The sequence below is a fragment of the Pholcus phalangioides genome, unplaced genomic scaffold, assembly GCF_987345545.1.
Source record: "Pholcus phalangioides strain wild (caught in Gottingen) unplaced genomic scaffold, Ppha-v1.0 ptg000007l_1, whole genome shotgun sequence".
Classification (NCBI taxonomy): Eukaryota; Metazoa; Arthropoda; class Arachnida; order Araneae; family Pholcidae; genus Pholcus; species Pholcus phalangioides.
Window position 1 is genome coordinate 29464992 of NW_028301600.1, and position 10133 is coordinate 29475124.

The following is a 10133-nucleotide window of genomic DNA, read 5'->3' on the forward strand; positions in this document are numbered from 1 at the left end:
TATTTTGGAAAGAGAGAAAATTCAACTGCCCCTGCGGGGAATCGAATATCTTCGCAACAGCCAGTTGTTAAAACCTTCGTACAATTGTTAATACTTCGAATTTTCATATGGCGATGAAGGGATCAGACGTACCGACATGGAGAAAACATTGGATGGGTCTGAAAGTTGAATATTACTGAACTTAAGCACGTACGCAGGAGAGCGAAGGTGAATTGAATTGTATATCCATTAATTAAATGGGGGAGGAGCTCAGCCCCTTCACAAAATTTATTGGATGGGGGACTGAAATTACCTCAGCCCCGAGGTTCCGGCGCTTATGAAAGGGATTAAAGCAAAAACTGAGCTAGACTAAAAAAGCTGGTGATATGGGCACGATGATTCGATGATTTTCAGCACGGACCCCACATTGGTGGGCAGTGTCGTAACCAGCCATTTCTGTGCCCTGTGCAAGAATTTGCATTTAGGCTCCCTTCTGGCCCATTCTTGAGACCAGAATGGCTCATTTAGGTCCCTTCTAGACCCCCCTTACAAGTGAGCCCTGTGCGGGTGCATCTGTTGCACCTGCCTAGTTACGAAACTGTGGGTGGGGCTGACAGGGCTCCAGCCCTAAGGCCCGAGACGATTATCATTATTTTTTGCTATTTCACGCTATAAATTAACTATGGTTGGGCACATGAAAAGTTTGGTCCAGGGGGCCGGCAAAGGTTCCAGCCTAGGGACCCTACTTCAGGATGGGGGCATGGTTTTCAGAATACAATTCATACACAGATATGGTCACACCCCCATCATTGACGCTGGGGTTTACAACGCCAAGGTCTCCATAAGGGTTATGTGCTGACAGAGCTCCAGTCCGAGGCACGGACTAGTGTTAGAGAATTTTTGTTCTTTCACACTATAAATTCACTGCAGAATGAGCCCTAGAAATATCCCAGCCAAAGGGCCCTGATGCTGGAGGTGGGGGGGGGGGGCATGACTGCTTTCTATGACACCCATGGTCAGTCATGGTAACCTCTTATAGCAAAAAATGTCCCTCAAAAAATTTCCCTTTTGACTCAATTTTTGCCATGCATTCCGAAAAATGTGCTGCCATCCAGCGGGTAAAATACGTGATCAAGTATTTTACAATTGAAAAGTATTGCACTGCATTAATTTATTTTTCTTTTTTTTTCAAAAAATTCTTTGTTTGATGAAATCTCAAAATTTACCACAAATGCTAACGAATTTCCCACTTGGACTAATTTTCTCCAATTTTTCTTACGAGTTATCATCACTTGGTTTAAAATAATCTTTCCCAAATTTTAAAATTCAAAATAAAAATATCTTTTACTGTAATTTAGCGACATCTAGTTGTTACAAAATGCACTGAATTCGTGGATTTTAAGTTTTAGTGAATTATAGGAGGGAATTGTTACATCTAATTATCTGAAAGTAATTTAATTATTCTTAAAATTTTGAAAAAAAATGAAATTAGATTTAGAATAAAAATTTTAATAATTTTTCAAAGACAATACGTCAAGATTCTCAGGATTAATTTAATGGGAAATGATACAGCATATTTCGATATTCATTTAATAGATGAAATGCAATAAAAAATCGGCATAAAAAATGAAAACCACGAAATTATGATTATGATGAAAAAATCGTTTGATCAATTTTTCATAAAAGAATTTTTCAGATAAAATTTGCTAAGATTTATAAATTACTGTTTTCAATCAGCGCCATCACTTACTATACATTCAAAGTTCAGTCCTGCCATCTATTAGAAACGCAGAGAACAAGAAATTTCTGTCTCGCCGTGACTTAATTTCAATGTTAATGCGTCTAATTGCGATATTTGGCATCCTTGTATATTTCTCAATGTTTAAAAACGAAGAAACCCAATATAAATTAATTTCGATTAAATTCACAAAAACTAATTAAAAATTACGATATAGAGGCAGCTATGTCCGGCTTTTGAAAAATGTGTAAGTGCGCTTGTGTACAGGGCCGGATTTTAACCATTAAGCAAAATAAGCACGTGCTTAGGGCATCACGAGAAAAAGGGCGCCATAAAAAATGATCAAAAATTGCACTTTTTTTCCCCCCAGAATCAACCATCTGGTAGAAAATCCTAAAATTTTAAGAGCACTTATTGTACTGTTGAAGATCTCTTTATATATCGAAAGGTTGACCAGGGCTGCAACTATAATGAGGACCTATTCTGGACCGAGAATGGTGCTGAGTTTATTCTTTTTTCGTTAAAAATTATGGGTACGGGGTGCCAAAATAGATACAGATTCCCCCGAAGTGACAGGGTAACTTTTTGTTTCTAGTTGCGGCACTGAGGGTGACACAAAAACAGAGAAACTGAGTTAATTGCGAACAAGAACTCGTGTCGATGCTCAATTTTTGGATTCAAATTTTCTTCCATTTCCATAAAGTATGCCCAAAGCCGCTCATAGGCGTCCGGGTGAAACAAATTTTTCTGAGCAACCCCCAACTATAAATACCTGCTTACCAATTTGCATACGTGTTCTCTCCAATCTTTAACCAGATCAAACTGTCATGAGGTCTCCCTGGCATTCGGGACTCCTCAGCCGTTGGATCATAGGCCGAGAGTCCCCTCCCCCACTTAAAAATACCTGCTTGCCAATTTACATACTTATTCTTAAAAGTTGTAAACAGATCTAATTGCCATGAGCTCCCGGAGGAGGGAGGGGGGGGGGCACCAAAACCACTCGTGTACTTAGGGTCATAATATGAGTTAATCCGGTCCTGATTATGTACATATGCATACATGCGTACATATTTTTTTTTTATAAATATTCAAACATCCATTAGTTCATCTTTAAAAACAACGTTTAAGAAAGTCTCACGAACGAAGACATCAAATATGTGACGAACTAATGGATAACGCAATTTGCTGCAACAAAATGTTATTATTTTTATTGTTTCATTTTTTCTCAAATATTATCATTTTATGCCATATTTTATGTCAATGTAATATTGTGTTACTCCAAGATGAAGGAGAATAAGGCTCTTTTGAGATCGGCGCTCTGTATAACGTTCAGCGGTCACGGTCACAGGCAGCTATGCTTGGATTCAAGCATAAAAACAAGTGTTCTCGATGTGGTCTGGGACACAGAAGCTCATTTCAAAGATGTCCTTGGTGGCCCGGGCCTAAACCTAAGACCTTCTCTTTCACTCCTTCGAGTGAAAGCGTCCCACAAGTAGAAAAAGAGATTAATCTTATAGACTTGCAAGATTGAGTGATTGCCAACAAGGAGGCAATTACTCAACCAATCCTTGGCTGCCAAGGCTGCGATTTGCCGATGTGGCTCAAAAGCCTAAAAAAAAGGCGATAATCAAAATCCACAAGTTTGTGGGAGCGCTGAAAAAATATCTGGTGATGCTACTAAATTGGTGCTGTTAGCATATTTTTAATTGAAACAATACATTAACACAAAAACTTAATTAGAGGGGTTTTTAATTAGCTAAAATAGTTAATTAAGAGTAAAATAGTTTGAGATTTATCTTCATCTTGATTGCCAGTTATCTATAAACAGATACAATCTTGCTTAACAAAAGTGAACAGTTTTTACAGTGACCTTTATTTCCAATACCTTCAATTTGATGCGATTTTATAAATCTCTGAACACTTAAAATTTCAACAGCTCTCAAAGAGATGACATCAACAAGGAACCAACTCTTTCTGGATAAAAAGTATTGAACTTATACAGTCTCTTTCACCATAATTGACCGAAAGGAATATAAATTCTGTGGTTCATTTTAAAATTCAACAAAAATATGAAAAATGATTAGCAAAGAGAACGGAATTTATATGTGATAGTTGAAGCCCCCTAAAAACCACTATTGGGGGAAATACAAAAATTAAAATTTGTATAGGGTGACAAAAAAATCTAAAAAATATCAATTAGTAAATTTTGCGCTTTCTTTCTAAAACTCAAAGAAATTTACCCCGTAAAATTTGGATCAAAATTCGCTAAGATATTAGTTTTTCTCATCTAACGGTATTTGATTGACTAGCATTTGATCATTTTTGTCGCACCACGGTCATTTTTTGTACACGTGGGCTAATTAGACCGGGACCTACAATTTATTACCGATTCCGAACGGCAGCTTTTTTTTCTATACTCATCGAGCGGTTGGTGCGTTAACCCCTCGATGTGGAACTCCCTGCGGTAGCTTTCTGTGGTCACGTTGCAGCTTCTGTTGTACCCCTGTGTCAGGAAAATTGGTACAGAAATATTGGTTCCAATTTTTCTTTCTGCAAGTATAATGTAGATTACTTATGCATTTAATCTACATAAATACTTTCCTACCTTCATTATCGTTACTTTTGTGTGGCCATAGGCCTACTAGTAATCATATTTGTGTCATTATTTTAATAATATTTTTATTTCAATATATATGATTTATATTAAAAAATATTCATCATATTATTTTTCCAGTAACGTTTGTGTTTGTTTGCAATTTCACCCTGTTTCAAGGCACAATACTGTACCAATGTGGGACCTTGGAACATTTTACGGTTTTAGCTCCCTCTAAAACTCTACATCTCATGGTTAGGAAAGTAATTTGAATTTCCATGTGATGTTTCATACAGCGTACTACAGGTTCTAAAAACGAAATCAGTGAAATGTTACGGTAAAAACTGACAAATCAAAAAAAGTTTGAAAAATAATGTTCAAAGGTAATAACAGTCTCTACTTCATAGATGGTTTCATTTATACTAATTATATAACATTTAATCCTGTTTTTCTAAGCAAATTTTTTTGTCGCCGTGAAATGAAAAAGCAATTTGCTACTATAATTGTATTAATAATTTCCAATCTTGCGTTCTCGTAAGGCAGTGGTCTTCAACCTTTCAGACACTGCGGGCCAAAAAAAGAAAAAATTCCCATAAAGCCCGAGGGCCAACAAGTCATGCTGCGGTATATAGATTCACACAGTCAAGTCTTAACTGGTGGGCCCAACGGGGCCGAGGGTTCCGAGTCAACAGGGGGTCATATATTATTTGAGAATTTCATTTATGTATTTTCTGGAGGGATTTTTTCATTAAATATCGAAATCTCTCTCTCTCTCTTCATTAATTCTGAAATTATTTTTCCATCAAATATAAATCTTCATTAATTCTGAAATTATTTTCCCATCAAATATAAATCTTCATTAATTCTGAAATTATTTTTTCATCAAATATGAATCTTCATTAATTCTGAGATTATTTTTGCATCAAATATTTATTTTCACTAGTTCTGAAATTATTTTTTCATAAAATATTAATTTTCATTAATTCTGAAATTATTTTTGCATCAAATATTAATTTTCACTAGTTCTGAAATTATTTTCTCATAAAATATTAATTTTAATTAATTCTGAAATTATTTTTTCATCAAATATAAATCTTCATTAATTCTGAAATTATTTTTTTATCAAATACGAATCTTCATTAATTCTGAAATTATTTTTTCATCAAATATTAATTTTCACTAGTTCTGAAATTATTTTTTCATCAAATATGAATCTTCATTAATAATTCTGAAACATTTTTTTCAATAATTCTGAAAATTTTTCTTTCAATGATTTCATTCTGAAAATTTTTCTTTCAATGATTTCATTCTGAAAATTTTTTTTACATTAATTTTGAAAATTTTTCTTTCAATGATTCTGGAAATATTTCATTAATTTTCGAAATATTTCTTAATTCATTTCCATTAATTCTGGAAATATTTTATTCATTCTGAAAATATCCCTTTTAATAGCTCTAAAAATATTTTTCTTAGTTGTGAATTTTCATAGCATGCGAAAACCTTTCTTCCGACCAATTCTGGCGTGCAGCAATGTGCCCACAGACACTAGGGGGGAAATGGAAAAACCAGTATTATAGGGCCGCAAGATACTTGGGTACGTCCCTGGATATAGTGGAACAGAAAAGTAATTTAAATAATACCCGATGTTTCATACAATATCATACAATATAGAGATACTAAGAATGAATTTAGTGAAATTTTACTGTAAAAACTAACTTGGATATTTTTGAAAATAGTTTCCGAGAGAGACATATCACACTCCTTCTTGTGTTTATTACGATGTCTAACAATAATCAACAAATTAAAAAATAAATAAAAAAAACGCTTCCCATGCCGGGAATCGAACCCGGGCCGCCTGGGTGAAAGCCAGGAATCCTAACCACTAGACCACATGGGATAACTGTATGAGGCTTAATATTTTCATTAGTACAATAATAAATTATTATAATGGACAATTTGAGAACAATTTTAGATTGTTGAAAAAAATTTTCATCATGCATGCAATGTTGGTCAACTAGAAAGAAAGAAACAACCACGTTGAAAAAAAATAATTTACATGCATGTATTTGATTAGGATATTTTCATGGAATTGGAATTTACGACAAAATAGAAAGTATTTGATGAAATAATTGTAGAAATTAATTATTTTTTTACACCCATACTTGATTCGCCATTTCATTTTTTATCATTTTGACTAATTTATTGGGGACTACGGTTGTTGAGTCAATTTCAAATGTAAATATCACATTAAAAAGTAACAAATTAGATGTGCCACCTTCTTGGGGGAAAAAAGCTAGAAAGAAACAACGAAATTTCCAAAAAGAACAGGTCTTTAAATTATACAGAGAATACCATGATCTCAAACTTATACAAAATTTACTCGCTTGTATAAAGTATTCCGAAATACAACCGATGAAAAATTACGTTTTTGTAAAAAGAATCGACATTTCCGATAGATATCTTTATTATAATATAATATAGATGGCAGCATACTCTTAAAGCCATTCTAGAACAGATTAGGCCACTAGGGTTATGCTTACCAACCGTCCTCCTACGTTTCGGAAAATCCGTCCTTTTGTCTTCCTTTTTAGGTTTCCAGAATAATTTTCTTTATTTTTTTTCCGGGGAATTGTTTTTTTTTCGAATCTTAAACATATATCTCTGCATTGGTAAGAGTGTTTGCGTGTGTGTCTTTTTTCCCCCACACATTTTTGACGCGCTTTGACCAACGCCCTCGAAATTCCCAGACGAAACCAAAAGTTGCTTTCAAGCAGGGCAGATGTTATTGTAACCATGGCATAACTTGCCCAAGGATAACATGAGAAAGACATCCGTAAAAACAGCGCTGGAAGAAGAAAACGCAATATCCATTTCGAGAATACCATTGCTTGCTCACCGTTTAATGAAGTGTGGGGGAGGGAGTACCTATTATCCATTCAGACATAAAGAAAATAGGTTGCAAACAACACTCAATGCTGATTCCTCCGGCGAAAGGAAAAGAAGAACACTCTCCCAAAATATTTAAAAAAAAAAGAAAACCCTCTCCTTGCTCCAGGCGTGAAGTAATAAAACTGACCAGACAGTGGGCACAACTCATTAAAAGTGTGGGGAGATGGATCGTTATTATTATTTTTTTTTTTTTTGTTCCAACTCCAAATGTCTGTGCGAGACGTGTGTCAAAATGTCGAGCCGTCTTTGGCCGTCATCATCCTACTCTCCCTTTTCCACCTGGTCGGAAATTCTAAATAAAAGAAATTAACCAATGGACCATAAGCGGAGATAGACTTGGAAGTTTGGGGGGGGGCACGTTGATTATTGCTGGAGGGGGCACTGATGATGATGATGATGTCAATTCATATAGGGGGCCATTCAAGTATTACGTAAGCAGATTTTCAGCCATTTTTGGCCCCCTTCCCCCTTTGTCAGCAAAAGTCAGCAAAACACTGACCCCCCCCCCCCCCCACTGTCAGCAAAATTTCGTCCGCAGCTTAGAATATTTCATATCTCCAAAAAGGGGTGGTTGATGACGTAAGTAACCTTCAAGCCCCCCTCCACCCCTTGTCATCAAAAGTCAGCAAATCTGAAACCCCCCCCCCCAACTCCTCGATGCTGACGTAATACTTGAATGACCCCATATACATATATACATTAGATCAGCCGACTCCACCTTTGACGCTGGGCCCCCCTTCCCCCTCTGTATTGGGTGAGTACGAATAACTTATTCCATAACTAGAGCCCGGATAATACTCAAATGCATACGTGCATATGCATTTGCAAATTTCGACCTTTTTCAGTGTTAATGCACACAAATGTATAAAATTGAAAAATTCCAGAATAAGTGCATATTTTCGAAGTTAAACGAAAGTTCAATCACATTTTTATAATTTTTCGAATGAGTATTGCTTTTAAAAATGCACGTGAATAATAAGAAATTGGCAAGTATTCGTATCTTACGTAAAAGATAAACAGAATTTAGAGAGAGGATTTTTTAGTGAATCACCAAAGATGTGTTTGTTACTGTTACCTTTGATGGTATCCGTTGCTCAAGCCGAATTTAAAATCCTACTACTAGGATAAATAACTCATCCATCACTAGAAACTAGAAATTTCCAAATAAAAAACTTGCAGAAATAATTTGTATAAGAAATTTTTTTTCTAATGCGTATGCCGCACTGACAAATTAAAAATATACATTTTAAAAACATGTCTGCTTCTTTGAGGGTATTTAATTTTTAAATGCATATATTTTCTCAGTTTTAGTACATATTTTGCCATTTTTAACCACTTTTGGGGGGGGGGGGTGAATATTTTGGCATTTTTTTAGGGCTAATTTGCATAATTTTGGCTCATGTTTTGCCACTTCTTAGTGCATATAATCCGGGCTCTATTCATAACTATTAAAACGAGCAAACATAGAAATATTAAAATTTTAGCGGTAAAAATATTTTAAGGTTAAAAAACATGTTTTTTTTTATCATGTTTTCATTTAAGATGAATTTCCATCATGCCGAAAAGGAAAAAGAAGGGAAAGATATCCATGTTTTTTTTTTTTTTTTCGGCCAGACAGAGTGCGGTGGAAAGCCGAGTGAACGACTTATTGCCCAGTAATAACGTATGTTTCTATAAGGTTGTTAATTGTAATGTTAGCTTTCTTCACATTTTTAAACATAAGCAATATCACTGATCGAATTCATCATCCTAGACTGAAATTTGAGCATAATTTCTGATAAATTTAAATAATTTACTGACAATTTATCATATTTACCCATTCGAGCTGGAGATTACACATAATCACCGATAAATGTGAAAACAAAATTTATTAAACTTATAAAAATGATTGGTAACTATGCATAGTAGCCGGTGATTATGCATAATAACCGGATTTATTAAATTTCCGGAACGTATATACAGAGTGGCTCTGTTTCAGTTGGGAAAAGGTATAATGGCGGGTTTATTTTTTTGGCAGAGGAGTACCGCCATCTGTTGTGTAAATTAGGGAAATGACGTCATCAAGGCTGCCCGTGCCAATACCTTCTAGAGCAATACCTGCTCTAGAAGGTATTGCCCGTGCAGGCATCCTCCTTTCTCAGTTTCGAATATGTAACCCTTGGAAAACTGAAAAAGGAGGATGCTTGCGCGCAGGGGCGTAGCCAGAAATTTCATTCGGGGGGGGACCAAAGTGACAGAACAATGAATTTGGCCTTTTTTCCCCCTTTTTTCGGTAATTTTCTCACATTTCGGGGAGGGGGACCAGACCCCCAAGTCCCCACCCCCCTCGCTACGCCCTTGCTTGTGCGGATGGTAACACTACTTTTCTTAATTTTCACAACAGATGGCGCCACGATAGTTACAAAATCGAAAACTAAGAAAGGAGGACACCTGCATTAAGACGCCTTCATATACGGAGTGTATTAAGGAGTTCTAACCTGCATGAGCACCCTTTGTGACGTCACTTTTCCCAATTTTCCCAACAGATAGCCACTATTGTGACTAATAAAACCGGTCGCAACAATAATTTTTCCCAACTAAAACAGAACAGCTATAAAAAGAAAAAACATAAAAAATTCTGGGAATTTCTACGTCTATTGGTCAATGGAAAAAATAACCACAAAAACACTCATATCAATGAAGAGATATATGTTTGAAAGTGGGTGAAAAAATTTACTACGAAAAAAAAAAATCCGGAAACCTGAAAAGGAGGACAAAAGGGTGAATTTTCCGAAACGTAGGAGGACGCCTGAAATGACACCAAAAAAAGGAGTACGTCTGGTAACCTCACGCGCAACCTCAACAATCTTTCCCAACAAAAACAGAAAAAAGAAA

General features: G+C 35.5%; 1 non-coding gene across 1 annotated transcript; it reads right to left on the reverse strand.

Moving 5' to 3' along the window:
- Positions 1-6135: 6135 nt before the first annotated feature.
- Positions 6136-6207, reverse strand: TRNAE-UUC (transfer RNA glutamic acid (anticodon UUC)). The gene has a single exon. It is a non-coding gene; the product is annotated as a tRNA-Glu (tRNA).
- Positions 6208-10133: the final 3926 nt, after the last annotated feature.